General features: G+C 40.0%; 1 protein-coding gene across 2 annotated transcripts in view; it reads right to left on the reverse strand.

The window, feature by feature from the left end:
- The window catches only part of TULP1 (TUB like protein 1), a 61,282-nt gene extending 47,641 nt beyond the window's left edge, over positions 1-13,641 (reverse strand). The window contains exons 1-2 of one of the 2 annotated variants that reach the window (XM_058177605.1): positions 11,435-13,641; positions 3,323-3,362 (exon numbers count right to left, since the gene is read on the reverse strand). The gene's annotated coding sequence lies outside the window, so the exon portion shown is untranslated. The other variant, XM_058177604.1, reaches the window with a different exon arrangement.
- Positions 13,642-16,190: the final 2,549 nt, after the last annotated feature.

Raw genomic sequence — 16,190 nt, forward strand, 5'->3', positions numbered from 1 at the left:
AACTTCTGCAGGCAAGTTGTTCCACCGATTAATTGTTCTAACTGTCAGGAAATTTCTCCTTAGTTCTGGGTTGCTTCTCTCCTTGATTAGTTTCCACCCATTGCTTCTTGTCCTACCCTTAGGTGCATTGGAGAATAGTTTGGCTCCCTCTTCTTTGTGGCAACCCCTGAGATATTGGAACACTGCTATCATGTCTCCCCTAGTCCAGTGGTCGGATTCAAATAATTTAACAACTGGTTTTCTGCCCTAATGATTTCTTCCAACAACCAGTTCACCAAATTGCTCAGTAAGTTAACAACCGGTTCTCCCGAAGTGGTGCGAACTGGCTGAATCCCACCACTGCCCTAGTCCTTCTTTTCATTAAACTAGGCATACCGAGTTCCTGCAACCGTTCTTCATATGTTTTAGCCTCCAGTCCCCTAATCATCTTTGTTACTCTTCTCTGCACTCTTTCTAGAGTCTCAACATCCTTTTTACATCGTGGCGACCAAAACTGAATGCAATATTCCAAGTGTGGCCTTACCAAGGCATTATAAAGTAGTATTAACACTTCACGTGATCTTGATTCTATCCCTCTGTTTATGCAGCCCAGAACTGTGTTGGCTTTTTTGGCAGCTGCTGCACACTGCTGGCTCATATCTAAATGGTTGTCCACTAGGGCTTCAAGATCCCTCTCACAGTTACTACTATTGAGCAAGGTAGCACATATACAGTACCTGTGCATTTTGGACCTGTGCATATCACTAGCAGGAAGACCGAACATTGTAACTCAGCCTAGATGTTAGAGAAAACATGATGGCTTCATTTCAGTGGTGAAATCCAATTTTTTTTACTACCGGTTCTGTGGGCGTGGCTTGATGGGCGTGGCAGGGGAAGGATATTGCAAAATCTCCATTCCCACCCCACTCTGGGGCCAGCCAGAGGTGGTATTTGCCGGGTTCTGCAAACTAATCAAAATTTCTCTAGAACTGTCAGAATCTCTGGATTTTCACCCCCACTTCATTTGCTTATGTCATGGCAAGACCAGATGTTATTTATCTCCAATTGCAGTGAGATCCTTTTCAATAAACCAGTACAAATTTTATTGGAATATTCCTAAGCTTTTTTGTTGCTTTGTAGCTACAATATCGGAACTGTCAGATATAAGAAGACTTAAGCAGTGAAAGTTATTGATTCCTATTTATTTATGTAAAGTGATGTCCACGTGTTCAAAAGAACTCACACGAGGGAAGCAGAATGTTTTAAATATAATTGCAGAGTTTGTATGAAAGCCAAGTTATACTGTGATGTGAGACACAACTCCTGAAACATTATTTCTTGAAAGTGGCTAAGGAAGGACTCCAGATACAGAAACCCATATCCATTCCATAGGTCTGTTGTGGGAAGAGAGTGTGCATTTCTTTATAGGACAAGTTTAAAGCAGTTACGTCACCTTTGCTTTCAAATGATGGGGCTAATCAACTTGAGTATTCACAAACTATAGGAAAGCAAGACTTTTAGACAAGGACAGGTTTACAAGGTCCTTGATAAATAAGAAAGCATGCAGGCAATGTTGTGTTATGTAGTTGCATACCTAATTTGTGTGCTTCCAAGCCGTGATGTGCAATTTTAAAATTAAGGTGGGAAAGCACATTTTTGGCTGGATTTGGATGTTTTGGAGATATGGGGTGCTGCAGTTGCTACCAGACTTGATACAGCACTTAAATTTTTTGGAGGTTGGGAAGGTTGTTGGTTAAAATCATTCAAAGCCTTGTTGGCTGCTTGTCTTTATAGAGGGAAGAAGGAAAGGTTGCACCATTATGTCTTGTGGTTTGCTGCTGCATTAAGAATGTTGCTGGTATGATTTATGAAGGAACCAAAAATGGGCCTGGATCAAATGGTGGCGATTGTTCACCTATTGTGAATTGCCTATCACTAGGTTCTCATTTTCTCTCTCTCTCTCTCTCTCACACACACACATACAGGTTCTTTTTCAAATACAAGGAAGCAGAAAGAATTACCATGCTCACCCACTATTAGATGACATAATAAGGGGTGGAGGTAAAAGACACCACTTTCTTCCTTTATTACACAATGGTAATAGCATAAGGCTGCAGCATATGTATGATCAGATATGAATACACACATTCATTCACTCACTCACACACACAGTTGGTAAATCTGAACCATTGGCTGTATTTATTACAGATTATCAAAGACTGTTTACAATTATCCTGGACATTATACAGGAGTTCGGATTAATGTGATTGGGAGATTAGGACTCTGTGTTTCATTGAAAGATGGAGAGAGGATTTGGTGCTGGTGGATTGTATAACTCTAAAAATAGGGAATGCCTATTTCTTGCATCACAGCAATATCTAGAATCTTTGTGAAACATCACAGACTTTGATGACACAAGCTTTATGGCTTCAAGGCCAAAATTTCTACCCCACCCGCCTTCATCTTCTTTTCGTAGCATATCTTACCTTTTGAAGAGATGTGAAGCTTTCAAAAATTTACATTGATTGTGCCCTTTAGGTGGATCACTGCACGGTTATCGCTCCATTATGTGTTAAACGGGATTGTGAGACCATACAAGATGCTCTCAAACACCACAGCACAGTTCCTCTGAGATTGAGGTCACTCAGAAAGACTTCACAGAGGAAGCAGATGGATCAAGATTACCTTACAGTCAATCCCATTAGTCATAAACTATAATTAATTGTGACTGATCAAATGCAGGTCATGCGGTTGAGAAATATGCTTGAAAAATGGTGCTAGTGCAGAGTCTGCAAATAAGGGGTTGGTGATGTGAATGATGCCTGCAATCTTCTTTTATGAGATTAATTTGTTCAGATTAGCAATCTCAGCCTTCTGTCTATGCAGGGAGACAGAAGGTAGCTTATCCAATTAAGGCTAGATGTTGCAATAAAGTAGGATGATAAACAGGGATTAACTCTGGGGATTGTGCCCACCTATCCATAAAAAATATGTGTCTACATGAGAAGGACAGTGATCTCAGCATAAAGCTGTGAGTTATGGAACAACCTTACGCAAGTGCCTGTTGAAGGAAGGGTGGGATTGAAATGCAGGAAATAATGATCAGGATGTAGTTATTGGCCATTTCAACACTAATGATGTTAAAGCTTGTTTATTACCAAGGTATCCAGCCATGGTGATGATTGAATGACATTTTAAGACATGATACTTCACAGGTTTGAAAATCAACATTTTAATCTCAGGAGCCTCACAATGTGTAAGCAGAGAAATTCAAAATGGCATAGAGGCATATGCGGTATGTGAGGCCTATGAGCTAAAGGGTGGATAAGAAGATGTTTCTTACCTGTTTATTAAGTTTCTGAGGTGCCGATTCCTCATTTGCACTAATGAAGGGGGAATAAAAAAAAAAGACCATGAGGGATTGGGAAGGTCTACTTTAAACTGGAAGCTAAAATGTTTATGGAACAAATCTGGGCCACCACACACTCCATGAAATAGAAGTCAATTTGATTCCTATAGTTCAGGGCTGTCAAACTCCTGGGCCCGTGCTGGCCACGCCCACACCCAGTTTAGCGAAGGGGGGGGGAAAGTCCCAATAAAAATTTATAATAAATATAAATAAATAAATAAATAAATAAATATAAATAAATAAATAAATATGTCACATGATGCCACCATGACGTGAGTTTGACATCTCTGCTATAGTTGATGTCCCTTGTTCTGGAGTTTTATTTCAGTTGCTCAGTCTTAGCCTACAATCCTAACATTTTTGTTATTCTGTTTATTTATTAAATTTATAAATTTAAATTTGTATCTATCTAGACCCGTTCCAGTCCGGCTTCCAGTCCGGATATAGTACGGAGACAGCTTTGGTCGCGTTGGTGGATGGCCTCTGGAGGGCCAGGGATAGGAGTTGTTCCTCTGCCCTGGTCCTGTTAGATCTCTCAGCGGCTTTTGATACCATCGACCATGGTATCCTGCTGCACCGGTTGGAGAGTTTGGGAGTGGGAGGCACCGTTTATCGGTGGTTCTCCTCCTATCTCTCTGACCGGTCGCAGACGGTGTTGACAGGAGGGCAGAGATCGACCGCGAGACGCCTTACTTGTGGGGTGCCTCAGGGGTCGATTCTCTCGCCTCTCCTGTTCAACATCTATATGAAGCCGTTGGGCGAGGTCATCAGTGGCTTTGGGGTGAGTTACCAGCTGTACGCTGACGATACGGTACTTTTCCACCCCGGGCCACCCCAACGAAGCTGTCGAAGTGCTATCCCGGTGCCTGGAAGCCGTACGGGTCTGGATGGGGAGAAACAGACTCAAGCTCAATCCCTCCAAGACGGAGTGGCTGTGGATGCCGGCACCCTGGTACAGTCAGCTGCAACCGCAACTGACTGTTGGGGGCGAGTCATTGGCCCCAACAGAAAGGATGCGCAACTTGGGCATTCTCCTGGATGGACGGCTGTCGTTTGAAGACCATTTGGCGGCTGTCTCCAGGAGAGCTTTTTACCAGGTCTGCCTGGTTCGCCAGTTGCGCTCCTTCCTTGACCGGGATGCCTTATGCACGGTCACTCACGCTCTTGTCACTTCTCGTCTGGATTATTGCAATGCTCTCTACATGGGGCTACCCCTGAAGTGCACTTGGAGGCTTCAGTTAGTTCAGAATGCAGCTGCGCGGGTGATTGAGGGAGCCACACGTTGCTCCCGTGTAACACTGCTCCTGCGCAGTCTGCACTGGCTACCTGTGGTCTTTCGGGTGCGCTTCAAGGTGTTGGTTACCACCTTTAAAGCGCTCCATGGCTTAGGGCCCGGGTACTTACGGGACCGCCTGCTGTTACCTTATGCCTCCCACCGACCCGTACGCTCACACAGAGAGGGTCTTCTCAGGGTGCCGTCCGCCAAGCAATGTCGGCTGGTGGCCCCCAGGGGAAGGGCCTTCTCTGTTGGAGCACCTATCCTCTGGAACGAACTTCCCCCTGGTTTGCGTCAATTACCTGACCTTTGGACCTTTCACCGTGAATTGAAAACGCACTTGTTTATCCAAGCGGGACTGGCTTAATTTTTAAACTTTTTGAATTTTAATAATTTTAATTGGGGTATTTTTATGAATTTTATGGGTCAAATTTGACAGTTTTAAATTTTCGGCCATTTATTGAATATGTTATTTTAACTTTTGTCTTAATTTGTATATTGTACTGTTTTATTCTGGCTGTGCACCGTCCTGAGTCCTTCAGGAGAAGGGCGGTATAAAAATCTAAATAATAAATAAATAAATAAATAAATAAATAAATAAATAAATAAATAAATAAATAAATAAATAAATAAATAAATAAATATAGATGCCTATTTCACTTGAATGTGACTCTGAGTGGCATATTCCCTGAAAGCTTTAAGAATATACCGTATTAGATGTCTATTTGTTCTGCTTCCAAATCCACATGTTATGATCAAAGAATATATATATATAAAACGTGAGGATTAAAGGTGAAACCTAAATATGCCAGCAGATGGCAGTGCAAACATTAGTAATACAGCACATACTGTTTATGCAATGGGACATTTTGTTGCTAGCAGGTGAAACTATAGACAGCCAATCATATGGTGGAATCATTCCTCAATTTGTTACATATGTACCATACTTCTTAGTCCTTCTCTCCTTCTAAGACAATGATTCCAATCCATGTTCTTCATCCTTGATGTAAAGGGTGCCAGAATGAATAAGTCCACGCCAAACACAAAGGGGCGTGCATAAGAGCAGAAATGTGCCTACTGTTCCTGTCCTATTGTTTCTTCCTATATATATATATATATATATATATATATATATATATGTATGTATGTATGTATGTATGTATGTATGTATGTATGTATATATATATATATGTATGTATGTATGTATGTATGTATGTATGTATGTATATATATATGTATGTATGTATGTATGTATATATATATGTTTTCTGAGGTTTTCGCGGGTGTTTGTATGTAGATCTTTGGTTATTCGGGTTTTCTCCCGCGTAAACTCCCGCGTAAACTCCCGCGTATGCTTATACTACCTTGTTTCTCCCCATATATATGTTTATACATTATATAATCTTTTGTGTTATGCTTGTTATCCTTGTGTATATTGTTATGACAAAATTAAATAAATAAAAAATAAATAAACACTGATATTTCCACTTTTCTTAAATGTTAAACTGAACCTTCCCTTTCTGGTGGCTCTGGTGCTAAGACAGTCAGTTATTAACACAGCTGCTTGCAATTACTGCAGGTTCAAGTCCCACCAGGCCCAAGGTTGACTCAGCCTTCCATCCTTTGTAAGGTAGGTTAAATGAGGACCCAGATTGTTTGGGGCAATAAGTTGACTTTGTATATAATATACAAATGGATAAAGACTATTGCTTAACATAGTGTAAGCCGCCCTGAGTCTTTGGAGAAGGGCGGGATATAAATGCAAATTAAAAAATAAAAAAATAAAAATTCTAGCTAGCATTCTTTTTACAGCAGGCACCCAAAATATTGTATATTGCTGATAACCTTACATAGTTTGGATGCAAGATACCTGAAACGTTGCTTTCCTCCACACAGACTTTTTCTGGATTACAAACAACTGGATCTCTTTGTTGCCACCTGTTGGCTATGCAGGTCTATGCAGATCACACTCTGTTCTTGCTCAGAAGCCTTGATCGGGATACTATATATCAGAGGTCTTCAAACTTGGCAGCTTTAAGACTTGTGGACTTCAACTCCCAGAATATGCTGGCTGGAGAATTCTGGGAGCTGAAGTCCACAAGTCTTAAAGTGTCAAGTTTGAAGACCTCTGATATATATCAATATAAATATGTTTGGTGGGGCAAAAACCTCTTGGCTATCTTATTCCAACTTTGCAATCTTCTACCCAAAAGGCAAGGTGACCCCTTCACTGATCAATGTTAGTTAATTTCTGAACAAACTATGGCTTAATGCAATGTGTAAGCCAAGAAATTGTCTTGGATCCAGACTTGAGATTTAAGTGGCTCATAAGTGGTTTGTGTTTTATTTTTTAAAGTTAGTTTCCCTAAATCTAATTAAGACTGTTTGCCACTGTTGAAGGATACTATATAGGCACTAATGGATTCAAATTAGCTGATGGCAGTTTTGGAATGAATATTATGGAAAACTAAATCTACCAATAAAACAAGTTTCACTGTTGAGCTGGTAACCCAGAAACAAGCTGGGTTATCAAGTTTCCTGAATTTATACAGGCAACGAGTGGATAGCCAGCCCTCTGACAGGGATATGTGTCCAACTTTCTGATCCTATTTTATTTTTAATAGCTGGTCCTGGCAGTCCCTTTGATGATTATCTTATATTGCTGCTCTATGAAAGCTAATTTAAATAATATTTAAGTTGTCCTGAATGGTTCTTTTGCAGCAGAAGGGCAGGATATAAACAAGCCATTGCATCATGGGTGTTGTAGTCACAACAGGAGCCAGATAGGAGAAAAGTGGCTTATATCATTAAATTGTAGACAGAAGGGGGAAGGAGATATATCACTCTGCTAAACAAATAATTCCCTCAACACTGTCAAACTACTGACTAAATCTGCACTACTATTAATCTTCTCATTGTTCCCATCACCCATCTCCTTCCACTTATGACTGTATGACTGTAACTTTGTTGCTTGTATCCTTACGATTTATATTGATATTGTTTCCTGATTGCTTATTTGTACCCTATGACTATCATTAAGTGTTGTACCTTATGATTCTTGATGAACGTATATTTTCTTTTATGTACACTGAGAGCATATGCACCAAGACAAATTCCTTGTGTGTCCAATCACACTTGGCCAATAAAAAATTCTATTCTATTCTATTCTATTGTAGTAGAAAGAGGAAATGGTCTTGAAGGACAGGAGGAAGAGCTGCTATTAAGGCAATGGTTGGATAAACCGGGCTTTAACTCAGGCCAAGAAAGTAAGGTGAGAAAATATTTTAGACAATCCCTTCCCTAGTTCACACGAAGATAAAGGGATGGAAGGGAGAAGCCACCAGACTTAGTTGTTACAATAAAAGTAGTTCTGACCTACATAACTTTGGACTATCTTATATGGCTGATGTATAAGGCATTCTCATAAATAAAAAATATTTATGAGAATGCCATATTAAGTAGTGGTCAGTATACTTGTACTTGTATACTTGTTTACTGGGGCGGCAACAAATATTAGAAAAGCTATAGTTTGATAGATGGTAAAACCTACATCAACAGTTTTCTCTAGTATTTATGAAATGCGTTTGAATGGTCCAGAGAAATTAGCATCCAATAGAAACTTACAATAATACCAAACCGGCAAGTTAGGTGAGTAATTCCATATTGCAAATGGGTGCAAACTGAGAGACACTATCTGGTGAATTCATAATAGAGATGGGGGTCCAACCAGTAATCTCGTAACCAGGGAAGGATTTCTTCTGTTTTAATCCAGCCTTTCTACACTTGGGACCCCTGAGATACGTTAAAGAACAATTCCCATCCCTGCTTGTCATCAAAGAATTACAAGACCGATATTCAAAACATTTTGAAGCATGGACACAAAGCAAAACCTGACTCTTTACAATAAGCCAAACGATCTCAGTTTGCCATGGCTGTAGTAAACCAGTAGCTTTAGAACTGTGTACATATCAATTTGGCCTGAAGTTGTTGGTGTTTTTTCTCCCTGGAGTATATGGAAGTTTAATTACTGGACAAGTGAAGTGATCTTTAAGTACCGACAAATGCATGCCATTCTAACCACTCTTTAGCTCCCTGTAGCTCACAACATCCAAAGATTTAATCTAAAACAAATCAAGTTCTCATTTTTTAAAACAGGAGCAAAGCATCACAAGACAGCCAAAACTTCTCAGATAATTTAATTTTTTCTTAGCAATGTCTTTATTTAAGTGCTCACAACATTGAATGAAATTGTACCACCATTGATCTTTGCTATAATTAATGGAAGATAAAAGTAGAGGAATTCTTCAGTCGATCAAGCTGCCTGTCTAGGAAATAGTTTTGAGGTCAGGCCATTAAATGGTTGATGTGAAAGAGCAAACATTCAGCTTAGGGACTGGAAAACTAAACTAACTTTGCACTCATTTCTCTCACTTCACTCCCTTTGCTTATTTTGTGCTAGAAGAACCCATAGGGAGCGATCAGGAGCTACGATATTATTTATTGCAAAGATGATATAATTGATAACGTTGAAAATCTCTTAACATTTTCATAATCTCAAAGGTGCTTTTTCAAGAGGCAACTGGACTTTTTTGTTTTTCTTGGAAGACATTTCGCTTCTCATCCAAGAGCTGAAAAAGCTTCTTGGATGAGAAGCGAAACGTCTTCAAAAAAACCCCAGAAAGTCTAGTTGCCCCTTGAAAAAGCACCTTTGGGACAACCATGACCTAGATGACTGAGAATCTCTATAGACATTTTCATAAATGCACCCTTAAGAACTTCCTATTATTTTAATTACGAAAAAAAAAGAGATGTTGAGAAGGACTTCAGGTCCAATAAGCATCAATATTCTAAAGACTTACTGGCCAGCTTGATTACTGCCTTCCCCCCACCCACCCATCCATTGGGCCTGACTATTTACTTTCCTTCCTGAGCATACAAGCAACAATAAGACAGGTTTTCCCTTTCCTTGCCCCATTCCTTCTAGAGGAAGGGGATAAGCAAACTTACAGTAGTCATAAAGATGAAGAGAAAATTCACCCAGAGATGGTGAGTCAGTTGAAGCCATCTTGTTTAAGTTTTACTGCTTTCCAAAACTGGAGGCAGCACTGAAAGACCGGATAAAATAATCTACTTTCACTTCTAATCTAGACTGCCAATGTCATGCCGAAGATAGTCTATCCTTCCTTAAGGAGAATATACATAGACTTACCCTTCGGATGCCCATACTTCACGGAGGATGTCTGACTGAAGGGGCATTGTAAAGAATGTAGAATCACTAATTCAAAGAGGAAAAGGCTTGGTCTTGGAGAGAACTGCCACCTTTTTTGTATGGGAAGAATGCAATTTATTCTCCAGTGCCAGCATAAATAAAGTAACGTTCTGTAGGATATAGGACTTCAGTGTCTTCTATATCAAGCCAATGACTTCACTGCCTCCATCTTGTGGGTGTTCCTTTTTTTTTTTTTTTGATTTTCTTAATATCCTAGTATCACATGTTGATTAACCTTCAAAGCCTGAATGCAATTCATTGATTCAAATATTGATTCAAAAATATTCTGAAGCAGTATAAAACATCAACCCAGGATTCTTCGGCTGACTAGCGGAGGTGTTGGTGGAAAGATAGTGAAGAAAAGGAACTGGAAAGCTAGAGAGATTATATTTATTCCTTCAAATTACCTAATAGGATTTCAGGGGCTGATGGGCTGGCACTGGACGAATGGGACATCTGTCGCTGCAATGTATTTAAACAGGGCCAAGAGAAGATTATTGTAGCTTTGTAAGATTGTCTGTCAAATGCCTGTCAAATAATGCAATAATGCAAGTAGCTCTTCTGTGCAATTATCCACACTAACGTATATTAGCCTAGAATATTTTTTTTCACTAAAATCTCACTGGCAAATGTTTTTGGATCACAGTGGCATTGATAGTTCCATAAACTCTAACTCCAATTTTGTAGTGCTCACTTGGAACAAAAAAAACCCCCTATAATCTGGTTTAGAGATTTCTAATTCCTGCACAATTAGCAATCACAATTAGTAATGCATGAGATGATCCACACTCAATGTATAAATAAGTTTGGAAGGGCCACTGCTTATTCATAGAAGATCTGCTTTGCTCTCCAGAGAACCTATATAAAAAACCAGGCTAGGAAAACTGGTTCTGTACTCCAAAACTCTGGGTTCTCATTGGATAAAGTTAAGAGTTTAATAAGCAGTCATCTGGACTTTTGCAGCCCACATCCAATAAACCTATTTTTCTGTCTCTGATTCCCTTTCTTTTAATTTGCCAGCATCATCTCTTCTCCAACTGTGTTTGAGATAAAAAACAGACTATGAAGCATTTCTGAAATAAATAATGCTCTGATCTGGTCAAAAGATTATGATATATATTGCAGACCCCATCAGTTGAAGAACTCTTACTGGTGGAGTCTAGGAAGAGAGCTTTTTCTGCCATTGTTCCCACCCTATGGAATATTTCTTCACCCAAAAATTAGGCAGCCCCCCTACTTTCCTGGCTTTATAAAAAGGAGTCAAAAATGGCTTTGTGGCCCTGCATGAGGAGCCCAGAGGAACACACAGCGTCCCCTGAAAGCCCTCCCTTCGCTTTTTTTAACTAATTAAAATTAATTTTAAGCGTTTGATTATTCTTGCCTCCTAATTTTTTAAAATTGCATATACTGCGTTTATATTTTAACATGTTCTTGTACACTATGGAGAGTCCCTCTCTGAGGGAAATTGGTGAAATTCAAATCAGGGGTGAAATTTACATACCTTCCCTACCGGTTCGCCAATGTGTGCGCTCTGCTTGCACGCGCCATCATCCACACATGCACAAAGCCTTCTGTGAATATGCAGAGGCTTAAAATGTCACAAAAAACCACCATCATGATATCTGCACAGGTAGGCGGAGCCTCCGACAGCCGCTGCTACCAGTTCGCCCAAGCCCGATAGAACTGGCTGGATTTCACCCCTGGCTCAAATATGTGAAAATAAAGTAAGTCAATAATCGGATGAGATATTTTCCCACGATCCTCATGAATGGAGCATTTGACTTCATCCTTTACACAAAAAGTGGGCTGCAAATTCTCTTCCTCAAGAAAAGCCCTGCTTGTGAACAGAGATGATGTGAATTATACAATTACATGAATTTCTTATCATTTTAATTTTACTGCTAGATCATAGTGAAAGAGGAATGTTGCAGTAATTCTACAAAAGAAATGGATAATAATTGGCAGGTTGGGGGCTTTATATGACATGTGAAATTCAAAGCTGGACCCCAACAATAGGTCAAACTGGGTTAAAAGTAGCCATAGTCAAGGCAAAAATGACCAGTTCAATTCAGTTCAGTTCAATGAATATACAAATATTATGGATCCCCATGTATTCAATCAATCAATCAGAATAGAGATGGAAGGGAAGTTAGAAGTCTTCTAATCCAACCCTCTGCTCAAGCAGGTTACCCTATACCAGTGGTGGCGAAACTTTTACTCACCAAGTGCTGAACAGGTACATGCTTTGCGTGCTTTGTGTACATGTGTGCTATCTGCACTAATGCACAGCTCCTCCCCATGTGCTGCGCATGCAACTGCACCATCTGCGCATGCGCACAGCTTTCACGCACGCCCTGTGCGTTGCCCACGCAATAGCACAATCTGCACATGTGCATTGTTTTCACATGCACAATGTACATACGTGAATGTCATCTGCGCATGCTTGCACTGCACGCCAGTACTCTCGCACGCATGCGCAAATGTGCACACATGCACAGGACAGCTCCGAAGACCAGCTGGGTACCCTGAATTGCACATATACACACCAGAGGCCCAAACACCAGTTGGCGTGCATGTGCATGTACATCTGCAGATGAGTTGGGTGACAGCTCGCGTGCCCTGAAAAATGGCTCTGTGTGTCACTTCCGGCAGATGTGTCATAGGTTTGCCATCATGGCCCTATACTTTTTCAGATAGGTGGCTGTCAAGCCTTTTCTTAAAAACCTCCAATGATGAAGCCCCTACAACTTCTGAAGGCAAGCTATTCCACTGGTTAATTGTCCTCACTGTTAGGAAGTTTCTCCTTAATTCCAGATTGCTTCACTCCTTGATTCATTTGCATCCATTGTTTCATGTGGTGAAGCCTCTGGTGCTTTTTTTATGCTGATTTATATTGATATATTGACCATCATTTGTGTTGTAAATGTTGTACCTTGATGAACCTATCTTTTCTTTTATGCACTGAGAGCATATGCACCAAGACAAATTCCTTGTGTGTCCAATCACACTTGGCCAATAAAAAATTCTATTCTATCCTATTAAATTCTATTCTATTCTATTTTGACCCCCTCCTCTTTGTGGCAGCCTCTCAAATACTGGAATACTGCTATCATGTCCCCCCTAGTCCTTCTTTTCGCTAGACTAGCCAAACCCAAATCCTGCAACCTTTCTTCATATGTTTTAGTCTCCAGGCCTTTAATCTTCTTAGTTGTTCTTCTTTGCACTTTTTCCAAAGCCTCAACATTGTTTCTGTAATGTGGTGATCAAAACTGGATGCAGTAATTCTGGATGTAGCCTTATTAAGGCTTTATAAAGTGGTACTAATACTTCACGTGGTTTTGATTCTATGCCTCTGTTTATACAACCATTTTATTCGCTTTTTGGGATGCTGGCACACACTGCTGGCTCATATCATCCACTGGGACTCCAAGGTTCCTCTCACAGGTACCGTTTTTAAGCCAAGTTTCACCTAATCTGTATGTGTACCTTTGGTTTTCCCCTCCTTAAATGTAAAACCTTGCTTTTCTCCACATTAAATTTCATTTTGCTGGATAGGGCCTGTTGTTCAAGTCTGTCAAGAACTTTCTGGATCCTGATATTGTCTTCTGGGGTGTTGGCTTTATTTTATTTATTTATTTATTTATTTATTTTGTCACAACAGTATATATAAGCATAAGCATGAAAGTAACTATATAATATATAAGCATATATATAAGCATAAGTATGTAATAATTATATCAATTGGATATAATGAAAGGAAACAATAGGACAGGAACAGTAGGCATGTTTGTGCTCTTATATCTTTAATATAATATATTATAATATTATATATTATATTATAATATTATATATATATATATATATATTTGTTTTCTGAGGTTTTCACGGGTGTTTGTATATAGGTCTTTGGTTGTTCGGGTTTTCTCCCGTGTAAAATTGGAAGTGTCTTGGCGACGTTTCGACGAAGTCTCATTCGTCATCTTCAGGCTTCAGCTTCGTGCTTCTGGGAGCAATGTGTGATCGCAGCTGTTTCTTCCTTTTAACTGCTAGTGGGGGTTTGAACTGATTGGGTGGGAGCTTGGCTGTGCTCTGATTGGATGGGGTTTTTTCTGTGCTCTGATTGGCTGGGGGTGTGTCCTGTGTTGGTGGGGCTTGGTTGTGCTCAGTCTAAGCTGTGCTGCAGGGGGATCTGAGCTGGTGAGCTGCACCGCTGCCGTTTGGCTTCGTGTTCGTGGTCGTGCTACATCCTCACAGTGGGCGTCAGTCTGCTGCATGTATGGATTGGAGGGGTTTGAAATGGCTAATGTTGCAGCTGCGGTCTGGCTTCTGGTCCTTGGTCGTGCTTCCTGATCAGTGTGGGTTTGGGTGTGCTTTCTGGGTGGATGTGTGGTGGTGACATCCTGTGTGGACCTCGTGAGTGTGGGTCTGGTGTCATTCCTCGTATTAGGGACACGTTTGTCAATAAGGGCAGGTTTCCAAATGGCTGGTAGGCGGGAGGTATCATCTCGTTTGTTCATGCTGTGTGGGCGTTTTTCTATCTCGATGGCTTCTCTGATTCTAATCTGCAGCACAGATTAGACTGAGCACAACCAAGCCCCCACCAACACAGGACACACCCCCAGCCAATCAGAGCACAGAAAAACCCCCATCCAATCAGAGCACAGCCAAGCTCCCACCCAATCAGTTCAAACCCCCACTAGCAGTTAAAAGGAAGAAACAGCTGCGATCACACATTGCTCCCAGAAGCACGGCTGAAGCCTGAAGATGACGAATGAGACTTGAAACGCCAAGACACTTCCAATTTTACGGGAGAAAACCGAACAACCAAAGACCTATATATATATATATATATATATATATATATATATATATATATATATATATATATATATATATATATTTAATATAAAGATATCTTATATCTTTAAGCTGCCTTTCCTGCCAGCTTAGTGACATCTGCAAATTTGCTGAGTTCCCCTTCTATTTCCTAAGTCATTTATGGAGATATTGAAGAGTGCTGGGCCTAAGACGGAATGTTGTGGTATCTCACTGCTTACTTCCCTCCATGTAGACATAGTACCATTAAGGACAAGTCATTGAGTACTGTTTGTCAGCCAGTTACAGCTCCATCTGGTGGTGATGCTGTCTATCCACATTTTTCTAGTTAACCAAGAAGTAGATTGTGGTCTACTTTGTTGAATGCCCTGCTGAAGTCTAAGTATACTATGTCCACTGCATTTTGCTGGTCTACTAATTTAATTATTTTGTCAAAGAATGAAATAAGATTGGTTTGGCATGAACTGTTTTTAACAAACCCATGTTGGCTTTTAGTTATAACTTTGTTTCTAGATTTTCTAGATTTGATTTTTGATTATCTTTTCCAGTATCTTCCCAGGTTATTGATGTTAGGCTGATTTGTCTGTAGTTTCCTGGGTCTGTTCCTCCCCCACACTTTTTTTCCCCAAGATGGGAACCACATCAGGTCTTTTCCAATCCTCAGGTATTTTCCCGGTGTCCCCTGGTGGAATGGATGAATTTGAATGGGTGAACAACAATGCAGAAAATACAAGCAAGCATCCATAATCAATGGATGCTATAAGAACTAAAGATAAGAGGAAATCAGAAAATATTGCAAAAGAGAATGAAAAGTTTGAAATACGGCAGGATATGAATTCTGAATCATCTTCACAGTATATCAGAATCAATGAGCTATGTTATAAGGCCATCTTTTTCCAGAACTCAATAAAAGTAAAATTGAAAGCTGCTTTTATCCTTCTGTTTGTGAGAGCCAAGACTTTCTGCCTCAGACAATATTGATCTTGACAACCAGTGGAAGAAATACTGATCTAGAATGGTTATCTCCATTACCGACCACAAGAGGGCACTAGAATAGAATTTTTTATTGGCCAAGTGTGATTGGACACACAAGGAATTTGTTTTGGTGCATATGTTCTCAGTGCAAATAAAAGAAAAAGAAAAAAAATACATCAAAAGTTCAACATTTACAACACAAATGATGGTCATAGGTTGCAATTTAACCCTTAATGATAGCAACAAAAAGTTACAGTCATACAGTCATAAGTGGAAGCAGATGGGTGATGAAAACGATGAGAAGATTAATAGTAGTGTAGATTTAGTAAATAGTTTGACAGTGTTGTGGGAATTATTTGTTTAGCAGAGTGATGGCCTTCAGGAAAAAACTGTTCTTGTGTCTACTTGTTCTGGTGTGCAGTGCTCTGTAGCGTTATATGGCCTAG

This window comes from Ahaetulla prasina, chromosome 3 (assembly GCF_028640845.1).
Source record: "Ahaetulla prasina isolate Xishuangbanna chromosome 3, ASM2864084v1, whole genome shotgun sequence".
Lineage (NCBI taxonomy): Eukaryota > Metazoa > Chordata > Lepidosauria > Squamata > Colubridae > Ahaetulla > Ahaetulla prasina.